This window comes from Sinohyriopsis cumingii, chromosome 12, assembly GCF_028554795.1.
Source record: "Sinohyriopsis cumingii isolate HCF-2022 chromosome 12, ASM2855479v2, whole genome shotgun sequence".
In the NCBI taxonomy this organism is placed as follows: domain Eukaryota; kingdom Metazoa; phylum Mollusca; class Bivalvia; order Unionida; family Unionidae; genus Sinohyriopsis; species Sinohyriopsis cumingii.
Window position 1 is genome coordinate 9,937,965 of NC_142972.1, and position 17,567 is coordinate 9,955,531.

General features: G+C 40.9%; 1 protein-coding gene across 3 annotated transcripts in view; it reads left to right on the forward strand.

Annotated features, from left to right (window-relative positions):
* Positions 1-657: 657 nt before the first annotated feature.
* Positions 658-17,567, forward strand: part of LOC149785994 (heat shock 70 kDa protein 12A-like) — a 30,518-nt gene continuing 13,608 nt past the window's right edge. Inside the window, exons 1-2 of one of the 3 annotated variants that reach the window (XM_089976268.1) lie at positions 658-781; positions 1,499-1,549. The gene's annotated coding sequence lies outside the window, so the exon portion shown is untranslated. Of the gene's footprint in view, positions 943-1,498; positions 1,550-17,567 lie in introns of all 3 variants that reach the window. The other 2 variants (XM_089976269.1, XM_089976270.1) reach the window with 2 other exon arrangements.

Sequence of the window (17,567 nt, forward strand, 5' to 3'; positions counted from 1 at the left end):
TGATAGACAGGCATGATCTTCAATCCTTCATACATTCATGGACATTATCAACTCTGTTGTCATGGATGATTCTGATGGCTCATTCTGAAGTCTTTCCACTCATAATAAATTTGTTTTAGAAACATGACCCCATATGAATTTGCAGCATTCTATAATTTTATCCTGTGGTTTAAGGTTAGAAATTATTTAATTTTTTTATAGTTAGGATGAAACCATCTTTTCGGTAACATATAATTGTGCTTTGATCATTAACATCTTGTTATCAACTTGAAATCCTAAAAGTTCATCATTTTTCAGTTCCATGTCATTAAAATGGATTTGGGGAAATATTATCTTTAAATCTATTATGTACCTCTTGAGTGGTTATCAACATAAATTTTGGCTTTGTCTAAATTAATGACCTTTCCCTTATGTTTACACCATTCAAAGAATTTTACAAGAGAATGGTGTAAGTTTCTTAAGACGGCAGTTTTAGACGAGATAATATCACATAAGGTATTTTCATCAGAAATAGATATGCCCAATGTTAATTTCCCGTTTATCTCAATAAACCTTTGACCCTATTATACACAGAGCTCCAGTTCGGCTCTCAAAATGCCCCGTTCTACTACTGCAGCATGATAATGTGTCTTATCTAAACAAAGGTTACGTCATGACTTTATGTGTAGGACATACCGCAAATCGATGACGTTTATGATTCTCAGTTGTCGATGTAGGTACTTCTGGAGTGGAAGAAAAACATTGTCGCAATGCCTATGTTCCCATCCAGCCTCCATGAAAGGTACAACTTTGTAGGATTTCTGCAATTATTGATAACTTTACGTACGTATATTGATTTTGTATATCAAGATTATTTTGATGTCCACCTACTTTCGTTTCTGATGTTTTGAGACCGACAGTCATGTCATCCACCCACCCACCATTCCTTCGACATTTCAACAGGTATTGTTGTGTATTATCATAAATTCAGTGGTCTTCGTTTTCATGAATTCACCCCATATCACATAAAAGGTAGTCTTTTGAAAGGGCTGGTATTTAATGTGGGAGACAAAATGCTAAGCATTTATACTATTTTTATGTCGGCCTAGCTGGCCTATGATCAGGGATTTCCTCTCTTGCGAGGAGAGGAGAAGACCTCTTACTAACATTATATTTTACTAACGTATTAAAACAATAGACCATATTGTGTGATCTCAGGATCACAGACACTGCAAGCATAAATTGATATCACTTTTTGCAAACACATTTTATCGAATCATTTGGGCGGTATTTTATAATTCATAATTCCTGAATCACATAGGATAGCATTCATAAAGGTTGGAAAACCCTTATTTACCTCTTGTAAATGTATAAATATAAAATATATGTGGGTCACCAATGGAATGCCTAGAGCAGTTTCCAACAGAGAAATTATCCCCATTGAATGCCGTTCTGGCCAAACATCCAAAAACTTTTCATTATCTGCTGCTTGTTGCTTATGTTTTTCTTTCTTCTCAAGGGAACATAAACTATAAAAATCGGGTTCGGTGCAGGCAGAGGCAGATTTTGTGTAAGTATCTGTCACACATCACACACACTCATCTCCAGAACATTAAAAAAATTCACTCTCTCTCTCTCTCTCTCTCTCTCTCTCTCTCTCTTATATATCAGTCTTGCAAGTCACTTGCATAATCAGCAATCACATGTCTACAACAGCAGTCACATGTCTACAACAGCCAATAACATGTCTACAACAGCCAATCACATGTCTACAACAGCTAACTTTTCAATGTCTCTTGCATTAAAGTACTCAGTGAATGAACTTTCATTAGGCAGCCACCTGTCATGAAAGGCCAATTTTCTTTTTACCATAGAAGGCTGCTATAGCCAGATTTCACTGTTGTGTGACCTAGCGATGTATTGTGTATAAAATGTCATTCTGCCATTTATTTTAGGTGTTACCCATGTAGAAATATTGTCGTTCTGAGCTGTATCATTTATCTCTCAGATTGGTATTATAGAACTTGCTACATATATCTTACAAGACTGAAATATCATGTGATGTGCAATAGCTCCAAGCCAATAACTGCTTTAATTATTGAGTACCACTATTTATATTTTAAAAAATCCTACCCAGGCTGGATTAATAATAATAATAATAATAATAATAATAATAATAATAACGATAATAATAATAATCATAATAATACTTTCACTATTACACAAATGTACAAACGTGTCTCAGTTGTGAAAAATTGTGCACATGTACACTACTATCTGCAACAAATCCACGTGCACATGCATATACGTTTTTGCCCCCTTTACAGGTAGAAATCCAAAACCAAGTACAAACCTTAACATCCATATACCTACATAAATACCTAATCACTCGTGACGTGTACCAGAATTACATATTTCTTGATTTCAACCAACACAAACATCTATTTGCAATATTTATTTTTAAATGCCTCTTTGACATTCTTATGCAGTCAGGTCTAAGTGACTGGACCAGAGCAGTAATTAGTTATTAGGTTTAGGAAGAAAAGAAGAAAAAAGTGTTTAGATGACAAAGATCAGATAGACTGGCACACTGGCTTTATTATTAGTATTAATTGTCTATTACTAAAAACATATGTGTAATCAGGAAAGAGACAATTGGAACTTTGACGATGAATAAGCTTTTCTAAAGAATGTTCTTTCCTTTACAGACGTCATTTTTAATCATTCATGTATTCATAAATATTGTCAACATTACAGTCAAAAACGACCCGAGAAGCTTTCTTTGTGGTCTCTTTATTTTGGATACCCTTGTCTTTCAAGTATTACCATTATGACTTTGTAGTGGTCAAGATTTTGTTGAGCATAACATTTATTAGACATACTACAATGCTTAATCATTAGGTATTCTTTTGTTGTAGATAAACCGGTTATTACTAGATTTAGTTTTTATTGTCTTTAATATGATTGGACCAAAAGCAAATTATTGACCTAAAAGTTAATAATTTGTGACATTTTCCTGTTTGACATAATTTCCTTTTACGTGTAAGGCAGTACTTACAGACCTGTTATGCTTTTGTTATGTAATTACTATCATAAACATGTTTTGCCCAAATATATAGAAACTACATTCTTTACACAATTTGGAAATTTCAACAATAGCATTATAAATATGCATTTACACAGCATCACGATATAACTGGTGTTGCATCAAGATGTGTCATCAGCATAGAGATTGATAGAAGCATTGCTAAAAATGACATGTAAATTAATAATGAATATAAGAAACAACAGTGGTCCCATAATAGATCCCTGTGGCAATCCACGTGTCACATATTTTGTCTGCAGTAATTACGACACTGATGGGAATTGTTTTCTTCCTTTTTAAGAGGGTTCACCCTATTTGAATCACCATTGTTGATTTTGTAAATCTTTAACCATTATATGTCCATTACCAGCTTGTCCCACTATACGTCCATTTCCTGCTTGTCCCACTAGATGTCCGTAACCTCGTTGTCCAACTAGACGTCAATTTCCGGCTTGCCCCACGATATGTCTGTGACCTGCTTGCCCCACAATATGTCCATTACCTGCTTGTTCCACTAGATTTCCATCACCTGCTTGTCCGATTGGATTTCCATCTCCTGTTTGTCCGATTGGATTTCCATTACCTGCTTGTCCCACTTGATTTCCATCTCCTGCTAGCCCAATTAGATTTCCATCACCTGCTTGTCCCACTAGACGTCCATTTTCTGCTTGTCCCACTAGATGTCCATTATCTGCTTGTCCCACTAGATGTCCATCACCTGCTTGTCCCACTACATGTCCATTATCTGCTTGTCCCACTAGATGTTCATCACCTGCTTGTCTCACTAGATGTCCATTATCTGCTTGTCCCACTAGATGTCCATTATCTGATTGTCCCACTAGATGTCCATTATCTGATTGTCCCACTAGATGTCCATCACCTACTTGTCCCACTAGATGTCCATTATCTGCTTGTCCCACTAGATGTCCATCACTTGCTTGTCCCACTAAATGTCCATTATCTGCTTGTCCCACTAGATGTCCATTACCTGGTGCTATTAGTGATTTTCAGTCATACTAACAAGAGCTGTTGTACATGACTGATAAGGGTGAAAACCTGATTTTATACTATGCAACAGTTTGTACTCTTCCAGACATAGTAAAGAATCGTGAGACTGCTTCTCAAAAGCTTTAGATAAAACAGGAAGGATTGAAATGAATCTGACATTATTTTTTTTACGTTTATCTATTTCTTTTTTTGTAACTGCATGTGTTACTGTCGGAAATGAAACTACTGTAAATATTGTTAGTCAGCAGCAGTTCGTAGAAGTCGGTAAACTGCGGTTCGTAGAAGTCGGTAAACTACAGTTCGTAGAAGTTGGTAAACTACAGTTCGTAAAAGTCGGTAAACTGCAGTTCGTAGAAGTCGGTAAACTACAGTTCGTAAAAGTCGGTAAACTGCAGTTCGTAGAAGTCGGTAAACTGCAGTTCGTAGAAGTCGGTAAACTGCAGTTCGTAAAAGTCGGTAAACTGCAGTTCGTAGAAGTCGGTAAACTACAGTTCGTAGAAGTCTGTAAACTGCAGTTCCTGGAAGTCGGTAAACTACACTTCCTAGAAGTCGGTAAACTGCAGTTCCTAGATGTCGGTAAATTGCAGTTCGTAGTTGTCGGTAAGCTACAGTTCGTAGAAGTCGATAAACTGCAGTTCGTAAAAGTCGGTAAACTGCAGTTCGTAAAAGTCGGTAAACTGCAGTTCGTAGAAGTCGCTAAACTGCAGTTCGTAGAAGTCAGTAAACTGCAGTTCGTAGAAGTCGGGAAACTGCAGTTCGTAGTAATCTTGACCCGATGTTCCCGGTGAATATTTTGACATCTGAATTTTGACATACTTTAACACTTTATCCTTACTCATCATAGTTTTCATGATGACGATATCTAGTAGACTTTTTATTACTTTAATTAGCACAGTTACAAAAAAATATTTAAAATTCATCAGCAATATCTTCATTTCTGGTGATAAATGCAACATAATGTCTTAACGTAAAAACGTTATTGAACTTGAGTTATCTGAATTAACTTTACCAGCCCCAGTTCTCCTTGAAAACGTTTCATATGCCGCTTGGACTTTGTTGGCATGGTTACATTCTAATGCTGACTTACATGTGTCAGGGTCATTAAGATCCGTCCTTGAACATATACTGTTATTTTTCAATAAATTTTATTTATCACATCAATTTTCAGTAAGTAAATGTAGAATGTCCAAATAAATATGGCTCCTTGGTCAATAGTAGTTATATACGATACCTGGGGGCAAATGGGTTTATGCAGAGAAAATGACGGAAAAATTATAGGACATAATGGGAATTTAACGTGAGAACGACACTTGGGGGAATAACGGGAATTTATCATGGGTGACGTCACGGTAGTGGACACTAGGGAAAAAATGGCAACAGTGTTACATGGGGCTGATCTTAATCGGATAGTGAATTAGTTACATTGTTCGAATTTACCTCAATACGTGCTACTATAGGTAGTTATGGAAAAGGTTGTGTTGATAGGGACAAAAATATAGACATACACAAATAAACAAACAAACAAATACTTCTACAAAAAAAAATTGTCCATGAATATATCTTTTCGGCAACTGAGCGGCCCTGAAGAGGGCCGTTTGGGGTTGTTCAAATATTGAGCATCGCACTGGTCTTCTCTTCCTTAAACTCACAGTGAGTTCGTACATCAGTATTCAATTCAAACAGCATTGCCTCTCCACATAAATTCTTCTCTTCCAAATGACGGTATATGTTAACTTCGTTTTAGCCCATGTTGATTTCATATATATAGCGTACCATGGGCTGAACAGCATCCCTGAAATTAGGGTAGACGACTCAGCGTTTGTCCACATCATGTCATAGGAACATATGAATTCAATTTAGTCTAAGTGCCGATCGAAACGGATTGACGTCTTTCACCAATTCAAACGCGCGTTATATAATTCAGTCAGAGCACAGTCTCTCTTCCAATCAGAAGACAGCTACGTGTTACGTAACATATCCTATATAGTTGCGCTAGCGTCCGTGCGCAGTGAATCGATGCGATATAGTTTGAGCATGGTTGAAACTAAGAAGAAGATGGGGGGCGTCTGCGTTGGAGACGAGGACTGATTGCATGGCGACTACCAAAACAACCACAGTGATACTTCCAGAAGATAATAAATTTAATTGGGATTTAGTCGATTGTCACTCCTCATCGCAAGAATTTGCACCGGTACCAGTACCTTCACTGCCTTCTCCTTCCTTACCTTAAACAGAGGCAGAATGAAGAATTGGAGATATTTTTACAACAGCAAAAAGAAGCAGTAAAGCCTTTGTCATTCAACAGCTACAGCAAGAAGAGGAAAGAAGAAAACGACAGGAGGAAGAAAAAGAGAAGAGAAAGGGCGAAGGAGAGAAGTAAACAGTGAAAGTCCCAGGTAACGTCAAATAGCCTCTTGGGGGTAGTCAGCGTAGCTGTAGTGATGACTGGGTTGGAATTTTTGGCTTGCGAAGTTCGTTTTCTCTTGGGTCGAGTTAAAGAAATCTGATCAGTTTGTCTCTGATACCTTAACTCTACAAAAATGTCTAGTGTGTTAAGAAGACTGTCATCGCTATGCCACGGTGATGGCTCACAGTTTTTTGGGATACGATGGACAATTTTTCTGAAATACTATACAGAACAAGGCACCGAATGCCCTAAAGTCACCATGAACGGAGCCATAATCGTCTCCATGGAAGTGGGACAAGTACAGTTTAAAGAGTCCGTGAGTTATTTAGCCATGCAATTGAGTCGAATGACTAAAACGTTTGGAATGACTGAAATGGCCAAAGGATATTTTCCACACTTTTTCAATACCGAAGCCAATCAACACGCTGTTCTATCACATTTGCCTGACGCTCACTACTACGACCCGTCAAGATGCGCACCGAATCACGAGAAGCTTTCTGGGCTTGGTCCACTTTCACGCTTCGAACCCCTTCGACTTTCAAGAAGAAATGTAAAAGTATTGTCGATTCAGCGTGGGCATTTTATGGCGTTGCTGTGCAAAAATTCGAAAACTTTTTATGGAGCAGGCAGAGATCGATTTTTTGAAGGAAGCCTGCGCTATCGCCAAAGAGTGCTCCTTAGTGTACCAGAAGCGATTCATGCCCGAGAACAGCCTAGAGTCATACGCCCTCAAACTACGGAGTTCATCGAGTGTCGATACTCCGTCAAAGCTCTGCGCTGGCTACAATACTTGTACGAAAGGAACACACATGGATCCAACATGCTAGAAACGTAGGAATCGAAAAGAAAATTGGAACATAATCGGTGGATGGCTGAGACTTAGAAGACCCCCAAATCGTGTAGGAGTTTCAGGGATGCTTATTTCACGGATTCCCTACTTGTTACCATCAACGTGACACGAAATATCCATTCTCAGAGCGTACCATGGGGGACTTATACGAGGAGGAAACATGTATGTGACGCTTGAAGTTAGAACAACAGGGTTACACAGCCATTGAAATGTGGGAACACAAATACGACCGCCGTTTGAAAACCGATCCCGAGTTTAAAAGTGAATCGTGGAAAGTGACAACCTGGTGGAACATCTAGAAGCACCAATTAGTGACACATGTTTGCTATACCACGCGGACGAGGAGAAAGGAGAAGAAATATATGTGTGCAAATATCGTTACTTTTCAGCAGGACACCCGCACATCGACGTGAAAAACATTCTCAATACGAAATACTGATAAAATGCTATCTTGCCTCCCACCGACTTGTACCATTCCGTCTTACCTTACCATTGCCAAGGAAAACAGATGCTTCCATTGTGCCTTACCTGTACCAAAACTTGTAACCAAAACCAAATTTGTCATCACACCCAGGAAGAACGCGCTTTAACATTAACGTGTGTCAGCGTGGAATTGTTTCGCGTACTGGAACTGGGATATCAACTGTTAGAAGTGTACGGAATTTACCACTTTCCCAAGACAGTAAAGTACGAAAAGGACGATGACATTGAGAAAGGCATTTTCTCGGGCTATGTTGATGCCTTTTTGAAACTCAAACAAGAAGCCGATGGTTATCCTTCCTGGTCTCAGACTCCCGAAGATGAAGACAAATTTAAAGAGGATTACAGTTCCAAGGAGGGCATAACTTTTGACCACGTCGAAGAAAAAGAGCTGGAAGACGCTCGTTTGCCAAAGTCATGTTCAATTGCTTGTGGGGAAATATGGCACAACGAAGTTTTTACCCAATACGGAGGTACTTGACAGAGCACTTCCACTACTACGACATGATTCACGACCAACGAAAATATATGAAACGCGTGGTGGTCGTTCGCCAAGATCTGATCCTAGTCAATTACGAAGAAGAACCGAAATTATGTGTTCAGACCGACGAATCTGTAAATGTCACCATTGCTGCTTACGTGGCGTCCCACGCTCACTTAAAACTGTACGAAGGCTTACGCCAGTTAGGAGATCGTGTCGTGTACTTTGACACGGACGGTTGTATCTACATCTATCCCTGATCATCCTCACCCTGAAATCGAAGGAGACCGTTCAGGAGCCTGCACGGACGAATACCCTAGAACCAAGACTTGCCGTTTTGCTAGCGGCGGTCCTACAAATTAGGGTTACGAATACCGAGACAAACCAAGAAAACTGCACATGACTGCAAAGATAAGTATATAAAGAAGAGATAGGACGTATTCAACCGACTGAATAACAATTGGATAAAGGTGCAGGAAACATTTCGAGCAATGGGGCATCCTGACTGGACCTCTGAAGAAGAGAAAAAGAAAGGAACAATACTAGACCAACTCAGAAGTCGGTTGAAAAAGTGGAGGCCAAGGTAAAATTAATAGGACGAAGCCAACGACCCTTTTCAGAGCTACTTAATTGCCTCGATAAGATATATTCATTGCCTCCCCGTCTTTATGTTGTATAAGTATTTGTTTGTTTGTTGGTGTATGTCCATGTTATGTTTGTCCCTATCAACACTTAACATAACCTTTTCCATATCTACCTGCAGTAGCACGTATTGAGGTCAACTCGAACCCCGATACTAATTCACTGCCCGATTGAGGTCAGCCCTTGTAACACGTTTGCCATTTTTTCAAAAGTGTCCACTACCGTGACGTCACCCATTTTTGAAATTCCGCTTAGGAACCAAAGTGTCGCTCCAATGTTAAATTCCCCTTTTGCTCTATACATATTTCATTCATTTTCTCTTTATAAACACATTGGCCCCCGAATGTCGTACATAACTACTGTCAGTTACAGATGCACTTTGGATACAAAGGCTGCTTGTATCCAAAATATCCAAAGGAAAGGCATGCAGCCCAACGACTTGTTTCCCTATACTTTGAACACTGCTGATACCCATTAATTTGTCTTTTGCTCTGATCATTATGTCCGGTTAATGACTTTATAGATGGTTTTGATCTTTGGTCATTGTGGCTAGTGAATGAATATAAATAAAAACCAGAACGCAGATACCATTGTAAGGTATAAAAGACAAGAATAAAAAGACCATTATTTTCTATGATATCAAAATAGACGAATTTTAGTGTTTTCTTAAAACCAGATAATAATTGTTGTTTCTTTTTCTTTCATTTATAATGATTGTTATTTTTTGCGATTTTTTAAATTAATATTACTGCTCTTAAAATTAGCTTCGAAAGCTATTATCATTAATATACCTTGGAAGCCATGCTTTACTTCGGGAAAGTCACACGTTGTGAGGAACTTTAGAGTGGCAACCAGTATGGCCACTATTAAAAGCATGTACCATGCATCAGTAATTACGTTGATTAGCTACTACAGCCTGCAGTCCACTCATCTAATTCATATACTCATTCATAATACACAGTTAACCTGCTGAGGGCCTCATATCACAATATACAATATATTAGTAATTAATATGGATAGTTTACATTGAATAAATATATTTAATTCTTCTTACAACTGCACTGGTCACAAAGGGTCTTCTGTGTAGGCTAAAGTGTATATAATATGGAAATAATTGTGTGGTCATAAGCTAAACACAAATACCTAACCTGTGTTAATAGTAAGGTGGGGTACATTAGCGTCAATGGGAATTAGCATTACAGAGACCCCTGGGTCAGATTAGCGTCAAGGGAAATTTAACATGGAGAAAAATCGTGGGTCAGATTAGCGTCAAGGGAAATTAACATGGAGAAAAATCGTGGGACGGTTTAGCGTCAAAGGAATTTAAACAGGGTGGGACTTTATAGCGTCAAGGGAAATTGAACATGGGATTTTTTTTTTTTTTTAAATTTTTTTAAAAAAGGGGTAGGCAATGGAAAGGCTATTTCTTTTCGAGAAATATGGCTGGCCCTGAAAAGGGCCTTTGGGTTTATGTTAATATTAATATTAACATAGATGGCATCTGTCACATCTTCTTCTTCTTCTTAAACTCCTTCTAACTGCCGGTCCATACACAAGTACCCTCTTGAGACATCCTTGTCTTTCTATGTAAACTCTCCTCATCCATTGACTAGTATCTGTCCTATCAACAACAGTCCACTTGGATCTGACATACATGAGCATGTCCGTCCTAAACATCATGGAAGACACAAGGGTGGATGACTCAACTGTGGTCCACATCTTGAAGCGACGAGAATAGGTGAATCAATGCAGTGAACTGCGCTTATTTATAGGTACAGGAAGGATTGAAACGGATTGAATTCATTCACCAATCCAAACACGCGTTACATTCAGTCAGCTCGCATCCAATCCGAAGAGAGCAGTCTGTGACGTCACGTGGTCTATATAGATTCGTTAGCGCTTGTGTGCAGTCAATCTATGCGACAGTGATTCAACATGACGGAAACTCAGAAAACGATCCATTGGGGTGCACCAGCAGGGGAGACTGCCCAAGGGAACCCGGACTTACTTTCAGAAGAGGTACATTGGGATTTTGTGGATTTTCTTACCTCGCAAGAATTTGTTCCGGAACCTTCGTTACCTTCTTCATTACCGCAAGTGGAGAATTTTAGACAGAGACAGAAAGAAGAATTGGAGAAATTTATGCAACGACAAAAGGAATCGGAACAAGCTTTTCTCCTACAGCAACAGCAACAGCAACAAGAAGAGGTAAGAAAAAAAACAACAGCAACAACAGCAAGAAGAAGTAGCAGCAAAGAAACAAGAGGGTGAAAATCAAACGGCTACGGTACTGTTGGACATTTTAGCGGAGTTAAGAAGTCTGAAACAAATGTATCAGACTTCTTTATTACGACCGAAGAGAATACGACCTTCCCGAGCTAAACACGCCAGCCCTGTGACTAAGCCTGTCGTACCACCCTTAGTGATTTCAACCCAATCATCAGAAGTAGGCCTTGGCCGTGGCAAAGGCTTAAGGCAGTTAAAGTTGATTGGTTAAACTCACCCCTACACCAAAATAAAAAGGCCCTTTTCAAGGCCACCCACATTTCTCGAAAAGAAATACAATTTCAATTTGCCAATAACTCAAAAATAAACCCCACCCATTTTACCCTTATAGTACGTGTCTGTGTATGAGTGCGTGAGTGTAGCTTATTTTAAAATCAAAACTCAAAGACACTTACCTTATATCATTCATGTATTCTTTTATCCTTTTTTTACAATCCAATTCACAACACAACACTTTAATTAAAAGTTCATTGACTTCTTCTTTCTCCTTGTTTAGTCTCTCTGTTTTTTGAATTTCTTCACCGTTTTTTCCTCATTTTCTTCCCTTCTTCTTTTCTTCTCCTGTTTCTTTGCTTCTTTTAAATAGAATTGTCTTCTTTCTTCCTCTGAAGAATCCCTCTCTTCTTTCGAAGAATCCCTCTCTTCTTCCGAAGAATCCCTCTCTTCTTCTGAAGAATCCTTCTTTTCTTCTGACTCCTCTTGTTTCTTTTTTGGGCAATCTGGAGACCAATGTCCTTTTTCTTGACAATAATAACAGGTATCTTGACTTTTGTCTTTTTTAGCCCCTGTTTTTTTTTTTTCGGTCTGGACACTCTGAAGACCAATGCCCTTTCTTCTGACAGATATAGCAAGTATCCTGACTCTTATCTCGAAAGGAAGGAGAGTAGTCCGTCGGCTGGTCTGAAGAGAATTTTCTAATGACCCCTCGCAAAGCTCTGACGAAACGTTCCATCTGGGTAGTCTCTTCCATCGTTCTCCTCGGTTTGAGAGTGAAATGAATAGTGAAAGGACAAGACACACCCTTTTTATATACGCTGGTTTGCCAAGAATATAAATTAGTCTATGGTGTTTAAACTTGAGTCATTTGACGTTTTGCACTCAAGATGAAACGATCCCATTCATTCGAGAAGAAAGAAGAAGAAGAAGAAAGTAAGAGGCAGAAACGTGATCTATCGCCTCGTACCAGGGTTGAAATCTTGGCACAAATTCATGCCAGTGATTTTGAAGAGGACATGAGCGAACCAGAATCCAAACCCTCTAAACAAAGTTCACCACCCTTAGTCAACCCTGAAAAGTACTATTCCATTCGAGAGACGGAAAAGCGCTCCTCTAGAAAATTTAGAACCACGGCTTACACCTACACGGTGAAGTTTAAAGATTTCAAGGCCGACGTACCCTTGGAGAAAGCAGAAGGGTTTATCACCGAGATGTGGGATTCTTTGCTCACCGCACTCAAGCGACAGTGTCAACCCAAAGAAGACGATCGCTTGACACTATCCATAGATCACGACGGTTTGAAATCCCCTGTTTGGATCGAGTTTAGCAGACCCGCAGAACTGACCCCTTCCAAAGTCATGGACAAGATACAACAGGTGCAACAATCTAATGACCAGTTTGACATCACCGATGGTAAAGCCACACTGAAAATGGCCACGTCTCTCCTTCTCAAGGAACTGGATGCAAAAAGATGTTATTGGTGGACGACCTTCGCAACACCAAAAAGAGTCTCTTCCGAATTAACAACCCTCAAGACCAGATGTGTTTAGCCCGTGCCATCGTGGTGGGACGAACCTATGCGAACAAGAACGACACGGTAGAATGGAAAAGAACCTCGAAAACTATTCAACAATCCGACCGAGCCAAACAACGAAATGAAGCAGAACTCCTGTTACAACAAGCCGGACTGTCCAAAGACACACCCTGTGGCATTCCTGAGATGCAAAAATTGCAAGATGCCCTAGCTCCACGCTACACCTTGAAAGTGCACCCTCAAGAAATGCGTGGAACTCTGTTGTTTCGAGGACAAGATTTTAAGGACGGAAAATACATTCATGTCTATCATCACGATGACCATTTCGATACCATTACCAGTATCACTGGATTCCTGGGATACAGTTATTATTCTGAGAAATGTGACTATGGTTATAACAATCGAGAGCAACACAAGCATTGTGGAATGAAATGCCCAGGATGTTTGGCCTCTCCACCCTGTCTGAGCGAAGGACCAGTGCCTTGTTCGACTTGTTTGCGCACGTTTGTCAGCCCTACCTGTTACCAACAACATTTGAAAACACAAGGTTCACAGAAGAAATGTGCTTGTCAGCTCCTGAGATTGTGCCCTACCTGTGGACAAGGCATACTTACCAATAATGCCAAGGCACACGTATGTCGAGGAAAGAAAAAATGTCACATTTGTCACCACATCGTGGACTTGGAACACCAATGCTACGTGCAAAAATACCAACCCCCACCAGAGAAAGAGGACGGTCACAAGAAGAAAGGCAATTTCATCTTTTTCGATTTCGAATGCATGCAAGAGACTGGCATTCACATTCCTAATTTCTGCGTGGCTCATCGAGCGTGCGAGAAGTGCATTCAAGAACCTATCTTCAGTCATTGCCCTCACTGCAGCAAGATTCCTGGAGGACGTGAAAAAATCTTTCGGGGACCGAACACGTTAGCCGATTTTGCCCGATGGGTCTTAGACCCCATCGACAAGACGTGGAGCCAAGAGGACATCGAACGTTACGGAGATTGTCATCGTCATGCCACGGTGATGGCTCACAATTTCTCCGGATACGATGTACAGTTTCTTCTCAGATACTATACGGAACAAGGCACCGAACGTCCTAAAGTCACTTTGAACGGAGCCAAAATCATTTTCATGCAAGTGGGACAAGTACAGTTTAAAGATTCGATGAGTTACTTGGCCATGCCTTTGAGTCGAATGCCTAAAACGTTTGGAATGACAGAAATGGCTAAAGGGTACTTTCCTCACTTTTTCAATACGGAAGCCAATCAACATGCCGTTCTACCCCATTTGCCTGAGGCTCACTATTACGACCCCGACAACATGCGTACCGAACAACGAGAAGCTTTCTACGCTTGGTACCAGGCTCATGCCTCTGACCCCTTCGACTTTCAGGAAGAAATGTTAAAGTATTGTCGTTTCGACGTGGAAATTTTACGGCGTTGCTGTGGAAAATTTCGAGAACTGTTCATGGAACACGGAGGGGTCGATCCTTTGAAAGAAGCTTGCACCATTGCCAAAGCGTGTTCCTTAGTGTACCGCCAACGATTCATGCCTGAAAACACCGTGGCTGTCATCAGTCCTCAAACGACCAACTTTGTCAAGCGTCAATACTCGGTCAAAGCCCTACGTTGGTTACATTACTTGTGCGACAAGGAAGACAAATGGATTCAGCAGGCCCGCAACGGAGGAGGTTAAAAGACCATCGGAACGTATTCGGTCGATGGCTGGGACTTAGAAAACCCCAAGATCGTGTACGAGTTTAACGGTTGCTTATTTCACGGATGTCCCGTCTGTTACTCTGACCGTGACGCTAAAAATCAGTTTTTGCAACGAACCATGGAACACTTGTACCAGGACACTTGTCAGCGACGCCTAAAGTTAGAACAGCAAGGATACCAAGTGGTGGAAATGTGGGAACACGAGTACGATCACCGTTTGAAAACCGATCCCGAGTTTAAACGTCTCGTGGATAGTTACCAGTTCATGGACCCGCTGAACCCGAGGGATAGTTTGTACGGAGGAAGGACCAATGCCACCTGTTTGCTGTACCAAGCCGACGAAGAGAAAGGAGATGAAATCAAATACTTGGACGTGTGTTCGCTGTATCCCTACGTGTGCAAATATTGTCGCTTTCCTGTAGGGCACCCGCAATTGTTGACGGAACACATCGACCTGAAAAACATTCGACAATACGAAGGCTTGATCAAGTGTAAAGTTTTGCCTCCCACGAACCTATACCATCCCGTCTTACCTCACCATTGTCAAGGCAAACTGATGTTTCCCTTGTGCCGTACTTGTGCCGAAACGTGCAACCAGGACCAACCTTGCCATCACAGCCAGGAAGAACGTGTCTTGACGGGAACCTGGGTCAGCGTGGAATTGTTCAAAGCTCTGGACATGGGATACCAACTGTTAGAAGTGTACGAAATTTGCCACTTTCCCAAGACACAACAGTACCACAAGGGTGACCCTACTCAGAAAGGCATTTTCGCCGACTACGTGGATGCCTTTTTGAAACTGAAGCAAGAAGTCAGCGGCTATCCTTCCTGGTGTCACACTCCCGAAGACCAAATACAATTCAAAGAGAAATACTATGCACAAGAAGGCATCTCTTTAGACCACATCGAGAAAAACGAAGGCAGGCGATCGTTTGCCAAAGTGATGTTAAATTGCTTGTGGGGTAAAATGGCACAACGACCGTATTTACCCAAGACGGAATATTTGACAGAACCTTCCCGCTACTTCCAGATGATTCACGACAAAACCAAATACATGAAACACGTGGACGTCGTTCGAGAGGATTTGATCTTGGTCAATTACGAAGAAGATCTGGACTTTGTACAAGACGACCCTTTTGGAAATGTCATCATTGCGGCTTACGTGACAGCCCATGCTCGCTTAAAATTGTACGAAGCTTTAGAACTGTTAGGGGAACGCGTCCTGTACTTTGACACGGACAGTTGCATTTACATCCATCACCCGATTCAACATCACCCTGACATCGAAGGAGACCGTTTAGGAGCCTGGACAGACGAGCATCCCGACGACAAGATTCTAAGTTTCGCCAGTGGCGACCCCAAAAATTACGGCTACGAATACCGGGACAAACAAGGAGAAGTGCACACGACGTGCAGAGTGAAAGGATTGACTCTGAATCATCGTACCAGTCGAGTGGTCAACTTTGGGGTATTGAAAGAAGCCTTGCAATCGGGAGAGGATGCAAACTTTAAAGTGACCACCTATCAACCGAACAAGATTGTACGTTTACCCACTCACCACATCCTCAGTCGACCCTTGGAAAAAGTCTATCAAATCGTGTACCAGAAGCGAGTGAGACTTCCCAAACACTTTATGTTGCCGTACGGTCACGTCGGTATTGGTCTGTATATGAAAAGGAACCCTAGGCAAGATCGGTAGTTCATTGTTCATTGAAGTAACTTACCATGTCGTTGACGAAGAAGAAACCAGATTGGTTAGGAGTCAAATGTTGGACATCACCGAGACCAGGGTTTTGTGGCTTGGACACAAGAGGTGGCCCAGTATGCACGAGAGTTATTCAAGGAAAAAAGTTACTTTTCAACCTGTGTTAGTGACGGTGCCAGAAGAACCCGTCACCCAGGACAGGACTGTCGTGGACAGGCCTGAAAGACCCTTTCGGGAGGACACTTGTGTGACCTTACCCCTACTATAGAACTGGTTAGAACTTTACACAAAACATGTGGTTGTTGTACAGACACTTGTTTTTATTCCACGTTCATTGTTATCATGTGCCGTTTATTCTTATACTTAAGCCTTTGGCTTTTATGTATTTTTGTCTTTCGTATTCATGTTTGAAAAAAACATTCAATAAACGTGTTCTGAAAAAGTATATAAACTCTTGTCTTGTTTGTTTTTCGTGTCACAAGTGACATTCCTCACACTATGGCTACTTCTGCTGTCTCTACTCCCTCTTCCTCTACTGTCAAAGTCATCGACGAACACTTAGATCGTGCCAGTTGGGAGGCTTTGTATCTTCGCCATCCCTTTAACATGCTCATTGCTGGACCTAGCGGTTCTGGCAAAACCGAATTCGTCAAACGTTTGATCGAACATAAACATCATTTGATCGATCGACCCCTTCAACGAATCGTGTGGTGTTACAAAGAGTGGCAATCGGCGTACAGCCTCTTGCGAGAAAGTCAAGGCGAGTCCATCGTGTTTGTGGAAGGCATTCCTGAAGAAGACGACGGCATCGTCTCTGACTCCCGTCAAACCCATTTGGTCATTTTTGACGACATGTTAGGAGAAGACGAAGAAGAAATTAAACTGTGGTTCACGCGCAAAGGGCATCACCGTAATGCCAGTGTCGTTTACATCACCCAAAATTTGTTTCAACAAAGTAAAGCCCATCGCACCACCAGTCTCAATGCGCATTACGTGGTCTTGTTTAAAAGCCCTCGAGATAAATCGCAAGTGCAAGTCTTAGCCAAACAGTTAGGAACGCCTTGGCTGACTCAGGCGTACGACGATGCCACTCAAACGCCACACGCCTATTTACTCGTCGATTTGAAACCTACGACTCCCGAGGATTTGCGATTTCGTACCCACTTGTTTCAC